Source organism: Uloborus diversus, chromosome 2 (assembly GCF_026930045.1).
Source record: "Uloborus diversus isolate 005 chromosome 2, Udiv.v.3.1, whole genome shotgun sequence".
Classification (NCBI taxonomy): domain Eukaryota; kingdom Metazoa; phylum Arthropoda; class Arachnida; order Araneae; family Uloboridae; genus Uloborus; species Uloborus diversus.
In genome coordinates, this window is record NC_072732.1 from 138427097 (window position 1) to 138439815 (window position 12719).

Below are 12719 nucleotides of genomic sequence, written 5' to 3' on the forward strand. Positions count from 1 at the left end.
ATTTAAATGTGACCTCTTGATTGCTAATCTTTTAAGTAAAAGGATTTTTACTTTCATTGTTTTGAGGTGAAATTATTTCCAAAACTACAATTTTAATTTTGTGTTCCCTGTGTTGAAGTTTCGTTCTAATGAACATAGACTAGTCGAATATCAATCATGTCGATCAATAATTTAAACTGTTAACACTGAAACCTTTTTGTGCCGGAGTGTTAACACTGAAACCTTTTTGTGCCAGGGTGTTAACACTGAAACCTTTTTGTGCCAGGGTGTTAGGAGGGGGAGTCCAAATTCTCATGTTTTGGAAGTTTTCAAAATGCTTTGCCCCCCCCCCCCCCAAAAAAAAAAAACCCCGGCTTAACCAGAATCTTTTCCATTCATCAAATTCCTTCTGTCGCAGCACATGATATCATTTTAATTAATGACGTAGAGCAGGGGTTCTCAAACTTTCAAGCTCTGCAGCCCCTTTGAAGATTAACATGAAGTCACCCCCTCCCCTCTCCCTCCGTACGTGCTCAATACAAGCAATCTAGTAGGAAACTGGAGTTGATATGGATAGATGAAAACTAGTAAATAAAGAAAAATCTAGATAGTTTCACACACAAAATTAAACTCAACTGTTCAAAGCTTTATTTTGAACAGCTTATTACTAGAACATATTGTAACGGATCCGGTGCGACTTCCAACTTTCTTGAAAGGACGACAGTTCTTGAATAAGAATACAGGAAATTTATTTACACTATGTACAGGGAAGATCGTCAACAACTGCTAAGTTAATCATCAGCAATTAAGCAAATATCACACAACACCGTAAACTCAACGGTTACACACGTATTTACTTCCAAATACGAAAAACAACACAGCGAAATGCCTCGCAATAAACAGAGCTAATGCACTCTCAGTACAAATTCTCAATCGAAACTAACTCTTTATCATGCATAACGGCTTTTTATAAACACCGAAAGAGACCTCTCAACTATTCCAGAAAATGCTACACCGTTCTACACTTTCTTATTTCATTTAAAAATTTTATCAATGAAAAAAAAAATAGGGGAATCGTATACTTCAGCCGGATGAATAGGAGCTGTATATTCATTACGGGAAACTATTTACAGGTTACGTTACTACAATAATTACTATTTACAGAATTTGTAACATTGCCCCCTTAATAAGGACTGAACGTCCCGGGCAGTATAATCCCCAGAAAGGGTGCCAAACTTTGCTCGCAAGTTCACAAATGCACACATTAAATAATAACCAATAATACACAGAAAACACAATAATAACAAGAAATATTACTAAACATTAAAAGAAAAAAAAAATATCTACGACTTCTATGTTATCAACCATGGTTGTTTACGTAAATACTCATGAGGTATGGTCATAGTATGGGGCTAACCGATCATAATATACAACCCTAGGTTTTGCATTAGGTGATTTTTGGATCCTCACTACGACGTCATTCAGTCGGTTAAGGACTTTATAGGGTCCATCCCAATGCGACTGCAATTTGGGTGAAAGACCTTTCCGTCGAATGGGATTCCATAACCAAACCTTGTCGCCTTCGTTGAATTCATGTCCAGTAGACCTTGTGTCGTATCGGGTCTTCATCTTCTCCGCCGCGATGTTGATTCGCTCTCGTGCGAAGTTATGAACGTCTTCCAACCGGGCCTGGAGATCCTGAATGTACTCCTCAGGCGATGAAGGCGCTTCCGGAGGACGACCGAAGACGAGATCACAAGGTAGCCGAAGCTCTCGTCCGAAGAGCATCAGAGATGGGGCATATCCGGTAGTATCGTGGATAGCACTGCGGTAGGCCAGCAGGAACAAAGACAGCTTCTTGTCCCAATCCTATTGATTTCTGGAGACCATAAGCGAGAGATTATTCAGAATTGTGCGGTTAAATCTCTCCACCATGCTGTCCGATTGTGAGTGTAGTGGTGTTGTCCTAGTTTTCTCAATTCTGAGAATTTGACATAGGCCCTTAAACACAGCAGAGGTGAAGTTCCTCCCTTGATGAGAATGAATCTGCAAAGGTGTTCCATATCTCGAGATACAATGTTGGACTAGAGTCTCTGCTACGATGGTAGCCTCTTGATCTGGAATGGGATACGCTTCGGGCCATTTGGTGAAAGAGTCGATGGAAACAAGAATGTATTTGTTCCCATCAGCAGTTCTTGGCAGAGGACCCAGGATGTCGATCCCAATTCGTTCGAAGGGAGCTCCAACGTTGTACAGATGTAGCTTACCTCTGCTTCTTTTCTTCGGTCCTTTACGAGCAGCACAGGCGTCACAAGAATGGCACCACTTCTCTACGTCATGCTTTGCCTTGCTCCAAAATAAGCGCTCCCGAACTTTGTTGAGGGTTTTCAAGACACCAAAATGTCCTCCAGTCGCACTACTATGTATTTCTTTCAGAACATCTGAAATCCTTGATCGGGGAAGTAGTAACTGCCACCTAGATGTTTTGCCGTCGTCAGATTCCCATTTTCGGTGTAGAACGCCATTCCGTAAATGGAGCGAGTTCCATAAAGCCCAGTATCTTTTTGTTGCAGGACTGAAGATGGAAACGTCCTGTCAGCTAGGTTGCCGACTGTCACTCTCCATGAACTCCAAAATTGGTTTTATTTCGGGGTCTTCAAGTTGATCTTTTCGATAATGGCACACTCCCAATTAATTTCGATGTCAAGGACTCAGAAGACACAGTCTCGGGGGAATTGATTCTTCTAATGATGCAGTTTACTGGAGTACAGGTTGCTAACACTTCACCCTTCCGGATATTCCTTGGCCTTTCACTCACGTTGGCGACTCTCACAGGAATTACATCCTTAGAAATGTCCACAAGCGTAGATGCTACCAGCACTCCTTTTAGGTTATTGCTTAAGTTAGGGTATTCAATGAATCCAAATCGAAAACTATTGCTTTCTTCAATGGAGCCAGGTATTAATGATTCTGACCTTGAGGGAATCGATAAATCTGTTTGGGCTATTATTTGATGAGCGGATTTTACATCATTTTCAGCGTTGAAGATGGCTATGTCTTCTCTCATCGAGTGCAGTTCATTAGTCTTGAAGTCCAGGGGGAAGTCATAGTTCTTTAAAACGTCCAATCCGAGAATGAAGGGGTCCGTGATATCAGCAACGAATGCCGTATGATGGTAGGTGGCATTCCCAAACACTATTTCCAAGTCCACTTTACCTTCAATCTCAATTTCGTCACCTGTCACAGTCTGGAGACTTACGCGTGGCGATGTCCACAACAGTTTCAATCCAAATTCACGAGCCACATCTGTCCTAATGATGGTCATATTGGCTCCAGTGTCGACAATCAGTCTGCAGGAATTCCCATTTACATGTGCGTAAATGAAAAGTCCATTACTGCCGCTACTAGAAGAGGAAATCTGCAGAGCTCTGGTGGAGGTGATTTCCTTCCCTCGCGTAGCTTGGCGAGCCGGACAACTCCTTCGCAGGTGCCCTTCACTACCGCATTTCCAGCACTTCTGCTCTTGTTTCTTTTCGGCTGTTATGCTGTTCAGATGTCTTGCCAAGTCACCGAGTTGCCTCTCAAGTTCAGCGAGATGGGACGACCTCTAGAATCAGATTGATCAGCTTCCAGAGTCCGGATGGGATGGCGATCCACACGGGTTGCTCCTTGCGCGGCCTCGGATCTCATCGCATATACCAAAGCGGATTTCAGGTCGTTTACATTCGCCATTCGGAGGGCTTTCTGGATTTCAGGATTCCGAACTCCGTCGATGAAGTAGTTGAGCGCCAAGTTGTCTCGAACATCCGCAGGACAGTCGCAAAAAGCAAGATGAGACAGTCTCTCGACGTCCGCCGCTAGCTCTTGCAAGGTTTCCCCGGTTTTCTGGAAACGGGACTTCAACTGGAGTCGGCTAAAATTTTTCTAGCACTTCTCACCGAAGCGAAGCTCCAACGCAGATGTGAGGGCGGCAAAATCCAGGCGCTGGCTGTCCGGAAGGGTCTGAAGAATGTCCGCTGCGTCACCTCTCAGGGATGCTGCAAGATGGCAGGCCTTGGTAGCAGAGTCCCATCCGTTCGCTTCCGCCACTATCATGAATTGAGTTTTGTAAACCTTCCACGAAGTTTTCCCATCAAATGAGGCAAGTTTAATGGACAGTCGGGCAACCGATGTGGGAGCGCCAAACTGTACAGAGCTGCTTTCCGCGGTCACCAATCTCCTTTCCATGTTTTTAATTTTCTCATGCACATGATTTTCAACTGTTGCGATACGGTTTTCTACTGTTTCAAATTTTTAATCAAAAGCATCCACTCGATGCTCTACCTCATTAAATTTATTTTCCATCAGACTTTACCGAAGTAAGGTCGTTTTTAATTTCCTCTTGGTTAGAAGCTAAATCATTTTTCAGCACCATTAAGTCACTTTTCCATTGTTCTTGATTAGCTATCAATTCTTTTTTCATATGTTCTTGATTAGCCGCCATATCACTCTTCGCAGAGTTGATTGCGTCAAGAAGTTGTTTTAATTGTTCACCCATTGCGCGAGTAATCACCATAAAAATATAGTCCAAAGCCAAAAAGTCTTTATGAAAAAATGTCCAAAGTCACACTTACTCCAAGAAAGTCCTAAAGTAGCCCCACGTTGGGCGCCAATTGTAACGAATCCGGTGCGACTTCCAACTTTCTTGAAAGGACGACACAGTTCTTGATTAAGAATACAGGAAATTTATTTACACTATGTACAGGGAAGATCGTCAACAACTGCTAAATTAATCATCAGCAATTAAGCAAATATCACACAACACCGTAAACTCAACGGTTACACACGTATTTACTTCCAAATACGAAAAACAACACAGCGAAATGCCTCGCAATAAACAGAGCTAATACACTCTCAGTACAAATTCTCAATCGAAACTAACTCTTTATCATGCATAACGGCTTTTTATACACACCGAAAGAGATCTCTCAACTATTCCAGAAAATGCTACACCGTTCTACACTTTCTTATTTCATTCACAAATTTTATCAATGAAAAAAAAGAATAGGGGGATCGTATACTTCAGCCGAATGAATAGGGGCTGCATATTCATTACGGGAAACTATTTACAGGTTACGTTACTACAATAATTACTATTTACAGAATTTGTAACAATATGAAATCCAAGTTGAAAAGAAGTAAATACAATTTTTTGAGGTAATTGTTATGTGTACTCCAAGTGAGGTTGGCGAACACATTAGTCACTTTCACAGCATTAAGGAGAGGAATGATTTTAGTTTATCTGATATACCCTAACGCCAACCCCCCCCCCCCCCAGTTCTTTTGCACACCTTCCCCCGGTAGGTTGGAAACCGCTGATGTAGAAGATAAATAATAAAAAATATATTGAAAGGTATGCATATTCAAACTGATTGCTGTTTAGAATATAGTACAAACATTATGAAGACATATAAAATGCAAAATTCTTTCGTAAATACTGGAGTAATTAATTTTTTAAGTACACTCTGTGCTGTAAGTTTCGCATTCAATTTTGTTCAAATTTATTCACTTATACCTCATAAGAGAGAGAGAGAGTAACGAAAATGAAACTGCCGACTACTGGCTCATGCATGAGCCGACTACTGGAGCATTCTCTCGTATAGCTTGGTTTATGAAATAAAAATATCTTTTTTTCCAGAAACAAGTTAGTAAATCACTATCAGAAAGGTGCAGCCTAAAGGTTTATTGTTTTTGTTGTATTGATAACTGAAATTTATAGGTCAACAAAACTCAACAGCGGATCTCTTAAATGGCAGACTACTAGAGCTTTTACCCTATGTTGTTCTGCAATCACTCTCAAGATCATGGCATTTCAAACAATAAAAAACGTTCTGGGGAAAAATTAAAACATATTCTCAAGCTGCAGTAATGTTTGAAATGTGGTTTCTGTCTGCTTAGCAATTTTTTGAAGCATTTTAAAATTTCCGAAATGGGAAGATTGGGCGCCGAAGATTGGGCGCCGACTATTGGGCGCCGCATATTGGGCGCCGGGAACTTTGGGCGCCGAGCATTTTGGGCGCCGGGAACTTTGGGCGCCGAGCACTTTGGGCGCCGGGAACTTTGGACGCCGAGCATTTTGGGTGCCGGGAACTTTGGGCGTCGAGCATTTTGGGCGCCGGGAACTTTGGGCGCCGAGCATTTTGGGCGCCGGGAACTTTGGACGCCGAGCATATTGTGCCCAGTATTCCCGGGGCCTAAAATGCTCGGCGCTCAATGTTTCCGGCGTCCAAAATGCTCGGCGCCCAATGTTCCCGGCGGCGAATTTTGAAACGCTCTCAAGGCTTACGTTACGGTAGCTACCGGTTAGTTAACCACGAGACAGCTAATGATCACGTGCTCCAATCAACTGCTTAGAACGGTAACCGGTTGATCATAGAACGCTGCGGTTAGTAACCGGTCGACCGGTGAGGTTCGTCGAACGCAAGGAATGCTTGCGTTCGCCGAGCTCAACTGGTAGCTACCGGTTAATCAATCACGTGACCTCTAATGATCACGCAGGTCGACCGGTTAGGATCGCCGAACAAAACCAATTACAGTACATTGGCGAAATGAGAAATAAAAAACGAGCGCGTTCTATTAAACAGCATGGTGACCTGGATACATTAAGCCAACCCCGAGTAAAATGTAAACAGAGCCGCCCCTTTAAATTGTGAGGTAGAAATTGCAATGCGAAATATTGCTGTTTAAAGTTTTAGTTTGTTTTAATTTCACGATTTACAGTTTTTTGTGTTGTGAAATATTTCCGTTTTCGTAGGGTTTCTTCTGAATCTTAATTTACGTCTGTATTGTTGTTATGTTTGGAAACCTTTCCCCCAACTACCAATCACTTCTGAAGTGCTCCAAATTCAGAGTTAATTACAATACAATATAGCAACCCCTTCTGCAAGTTTTCCGGATTTTTCGCATGCCATGAATGTAAGGGAAAAAAACGGAAACGAACAAGTTCAAAGGGTGCAAGAATGCACTAGCCAAGGGCACTCACTTTGGCTCCCCTCCCCCCTCTAACTTAACTGTCACAGGTGCTATGAATTCAAAGTCCATTATACAGTATTTGCTGTAAACTTCTTTGATAGGGAACATTTTAATATAATTAAGGTTTTGGTGCAATCTTCAAATTGTTATCAATTATCAGTTCATTCCAGGCAAAATTAACAAGGCCAAAAAAAAAAAAATTTTTTTTAGAGCTCTGAATATATTGTAACGGATTCGGTGCGACTTCCACTTTCTTGAAATGAAGATACAGTTCTTGATAAAAACACAGGAGCTCTATTTACACTATGTACAGGAGAGATCGACAACAACTGCTAAATTATTCATCAGCAATTAAGCAATTATCACACAACACCGTAAACTCAACGTTTTACACACGTATTTACTTCCAAATACGAAAACAACACAGCGAAATGCCTCGCAATAAACAGAGCAAATACGCTCTCAGTTCGAAATCTCAATCGAAACTCCCACTCTTTATCCAGCGTAACGGTTTATATACACACCGAAAGAAATCTCTCAAATATTCCAAACGCTTCTGGAAAATAGTAGACCGTTATCAAATTTTATCAATGAACAAAAAAAGAAATATGGGAGTCGTATACTTTAGCCATATGGTAAGGGGTTGTATATTCATTACCGGAAACTATTTACAGGTTACGTTACTACAATAATTACTATTTACAGGATTTGTAACAATATTATTATGATTAGCATACAAATGAACTCACACCTATTAGACTATAATGATTTAGTACAGTTAAGCAGTGACACAAGCTCGGAGCATAAAACAATCGAAATGGAAAAGCTTACAGTTCCTGGGGCCAATGACTACTGATCGCGAGTAGTTGGTGGTAGCCAAACGTGTCATTTTAATTTTTTCTAGGAAATGGGGGGGGGGGGAGTGTGCAAAGGCTGACACTGGTCGCTCAAATTCTCACGAGCCCCACAGAGTATAAGAGCAGTGACTCAACATCTTCCCACTCATCCTTTCCCCCTTTTTATTTTCTTTTTATAAAACTAAAAAACTGAGACAGATGAAGGTGAAATTAAATTAAATGAAAAGGATTATATTCTTTCCAGAGATAAAATGTATTTCTTAGATCATAAAATGGTAGTATTTTTTACAGATTTTCTCACGACATTTTTATTGTTAAAAAACTTTATGAAATAACCAAAATCTTCAACATATTGTTCAGAGAAAAACAATAAATTAAAACATCAACAACATAAGGCAGGGCGCACACCTGGAGGATATTTGTCTGAAACATGTCCGCGACGTTTGTCTTACCTGCTTCACGTCGGCGACAAAACATTTTTCAGCGCACATTTGACAGACAACCAGCGGGGAACACGGTATCGAGCGCGCATGCGCAGTGCTACATTTATCAGTTGTCAACAAATATGGCGACGTTTCGCGGGTGAGATAACGATTCATCTGATAATTAAGCTTTGTTTTTATTGTTACTTGCAGCCGAAGAAGAAATTAATTTAAATTTCAGACTGAGTTTTTGTTTATTGATGTTTTCATTTTAAGTTTTTTTAGTGTTAAGTACTTAAATTAAACTTAATCAAAACCTCTTGTAATATCCTATAAATTTTCAAGAACTAATCAATTGTGTGTGGAATGTGGGTCAAAGTGAAATAGTTGAGAAAACTTTCAAGATGAACAAATTGGAAATTTGCCCTGAAAATGGCGATACATAAAGAATGAACAATAAAGTTTACAATAAAACTTGCACGGAAACATATTTTTTTTTATTATTTTTGGTAGTAAATTTGTACCTCCAAAAAAAATAGGTGGAAAATGTAATTTTTTTTTCTGATGGGCAAAGAGAAAAATTTAATATTTTTCTCAGGAAACGTTTTTTTATTTGATTATTAAAGTTATTAAAGATATCTTTTATTAAACCAATATGGACATAAAAGAATGCATCAATAAATGAAAAAAAAAATGAAACAGATGAATAAATAAATGAGTGAATAAAATAGTGAATGAATGAATAAATAAGGGAATTATTAAATAAAGGAATGTAAATGAAATAATAAATAAATACGCAAGTCGCATGCACTTGACTAACTGTACGACGTATTTAAAGTACAAATTAACTTAATATTAAACAAATAAATTCGGCACCGATTATTAAATATTTGAAACGTATTTGATAACAAGAACTTTATCATTTGATAATAATAATAAAAATGTTTGACTTACAAACAGCGTAATACATTACGATTTGAGTATCAAATTTCGAAAACTGCTTTTATTGTAATGGATTTTCAACACTAATCACGCAATTCATTAAAAGATATGGAGGTGCTAAAACGTTTAATATTAAAAACATTTAGGACAGTGTTATTAACATTTAATAGTTATCCATGTAAAACCATATCAGTTATCTATTTAAAAAATATTATTATTCAATAATACGATGATTTTAGTAGAAAAAAATTACATAACACTTCTATTATATCGTCACAATTTTTTTTTCTAAAAAATTGAACTCGGTGCATTCTCATTTAGCACGTTTTAACCAATTTCTTCCAGCGCCTCAGACTTTTTTCAACAACTGAACTAAGTTTCAACTTTGAATGTTCATAGTTTAGTAGTTAAATTGAATACCTCTTAAAATAATTCATTTCATTACAGAAATCATTGAACTTACTCATTTATAAGTGAACTACAACGTGCAAAATGGTTCCAAAAGGCGTCAAATACATACATTTCTGTATAAATTTTACATTATCACATACCTCATGTAAAGCTTAGAATAAATATATCATAAATCCAAAAGTAATGCAAAAACATTAGCAATATTATCATAGTTCTTAGTTTTTGAAATGTAATTTTCCAGTAGAATTTAGCTTTCTTCCGACATTATTCCACGCTATCTCCATTTATATTTTGTTCGAACAATCCAACGATAGGTAATCAAATAATTTTTCTTTTTTGTTTTCAACATTTTTGATAAAAGAGATACTAAATTAAGCGCTTTCTAGCAACACAACACTCATCTTGCTGTTTTGTCGTTTACGACGCGGAAGCGACCCAGAAACAAATATCCCTCCTGCTACACTTCGAGGGAAGAGGGTAAGACGGAGACAAATGTCGTACCCCCGCCCTGTCGTTAGGTGTGCGCGCTGCATATTGACCGTTTCCCAAGCGGTAATTCTGTAATCCACGCTATGGCTTGGTTTCTTCCATGCTCGATAGATGGCGCCACTACTTTTTCATGATTTTTTTTTTTTGCTTTCTTTTTGAAAATGTCTTGTGTCTTTTGAAGTTTTAACCATGGATAGCTTATCATCCGGCTTTACTTATTCAAATATTAATATTACAAACGATCAAAACGAAAATTTAACTTACAGAGTAAAAGAAATCACTGATAAAAATGCTGCAAATGTAAGTTTTAAATTTTTTTTTTCTTAATTTAATTACGGATAATCCCGAAAAAAAAATGTTATTAAAGGGGCAGAACAGCCGATTTAAATTATTGGAATTAAAAAAAAAAAATGTGAAAATTCATGTGCCTAAAGGTTTAAACGTTGTAATTAATAATTTAATCAACGGTCTAATTGATACAACTATATCAATTAGACCGTTACAGTTAGATACCCTACAATTAGATAACATTATGTGCAGTATTCGGGGGGGGGGGGGAGTGCATGTATATAGTGTGAAATGTAAGTCTGAACAGCTCTTTTACAAAAGTACTCCAATAGGCTTTCTAGTTTTTTATTTATTTATTTATTTATTTATTTATTTTGAAAAACACAGAGACACACATATATATATATATATATGCCAATGATTTTTTTTTTTTTTTTTTTTGGTGGTGGGGGGTGTGATCGCTTCCTTTTGGTGGGGGGGGGACACATTCACCCTTAGCTTTATTTACCCATGTTTTGTAGCATTTTTTAAAATTAATTTTCTGTTTAGTTTGTTCTTTAAGTTTTGTTGTTTTTTCCACCAGTACTTACATGTTCTTTACTTAATTGCTATGTTGGGCCTTTTTTGGTTAAAGATTTTTTAGATTGTATTTGTGTTTTAATAAAAATTGAATTGACTTCTCTTTTGATTGGCTTATACAGATTTAACTTAAATATGCTTGTTAATTTTATACCCAGAACTGGTTACAGCAACACAGTGAAGATACAAAAAGTACTTGGCGTGTTGCAACAACATATCCGAAGTCAGGGAGATTTAATAAATACAAAATCAGCTATCGCTGTGTGCATGACAGACAGAATAGTTTCTGGGGATGGTCCTTCAAAGCATACAGGATGCACTGCCGAATTGACAATCACAATACAAAGGCAAGTTACTTTCAATTAAATGTATATATAACAGAGTTTGAAATAGGGTTCAATTTCTAGAAGGGGAATGTCCCCCGTTACTTCAGATTCCAGTGGGGATTTTTTGAATTTCGGGGAGAATTTTTATAAGTTCTGAAAATTTGTTTACAATTTTATTTTATAATTCATTTTTATTTCATTTTTCTATTTATTCATTTTTAAATTAGAATTTTTTTGGTGTAATATCAGTCCCATTTTCAAATAATTATTCCTTAATTTGGCAATTTTACTTTATTATTTCATTTTCAATAAAATATTTTACAACTAAGTAACATCACATACACTCAATTATTTGTTTTAAATAGAACATTTTCTGGTTCTAATTATCCGAATGGGGTTCGGTCCCGATTGTTTAGAAAAATATTTCTACTGAACAAAGACTTTTTTTCTGGTGATCAAAAAGTTAAAGTAAAAAATTGCCTATAATTTTCCAAAACGAACTGTCGTTTCCAGCAGTTTTCGGATCGCATTTCGACCGGCGGATCGGAATTAGTTGATATTGGCGGATCGGAATCGGTTGATGTAACCAGTTCTGTGTATAAAATTAACAAGCATATTTAAGTTAAATCTGTATAAGCCATTCAAAAGAGAAATTAATTCAATTTTTATTGAAACACAAATACAATCTAAAAAATCTTTAACCAAAAAAGGCCCAACATAGCAATTTAGTAAAGAACATGTAAGTACTGGTGGAAAAACAACAAAAGTTAAAGAACAAACAAAACAGAAAATTAATTTTTAAAAATGCTACAAAACATGGGTAAATAAAACTAAGGGTGAATGTGTCCCCCCCCCCCCCAAAAAAAAGGAAGCGAACACACCCCTACCACCAAAAAAAAAAAAAAAAAATCATTGCCATATATATATATATATATATATATATATATATATATATATATATATATATATGTGTGTGTGTGTGTGTGTGTTTTGCAAAAAATAAATAAATAAATAAACTAGAAAGCCTATTGGAGTACTTTTGTAAAAGAGCTGTTCTGACTTACATTTCACACTATATACATGTACTCCCCCCCCCCCCCGAATACTGCATATAATGTTATCTAATTGATATAGTTGTATCAATTAGACCGTTGATTAAATTATTAATTACAACGTTAAACCTTTAGGCACATGAATTTTCACATTTTTTCTTAAATACCAATAATTTAAATCGGCTGTTCTGTCCCTTAAATAACATCTTTTTTTTTTCGGGATTATCCGCAATTAAATTAAGAAAAAAAAAAATTAAACTTACATTTGCAGCATTTTCATCAGTGATTTCTTTTACTCTGTAAGTTAAATTTTCGTTTTTATCGTTTGTAATATTAATATTTGAATAAGTAAAGCCGGATGGT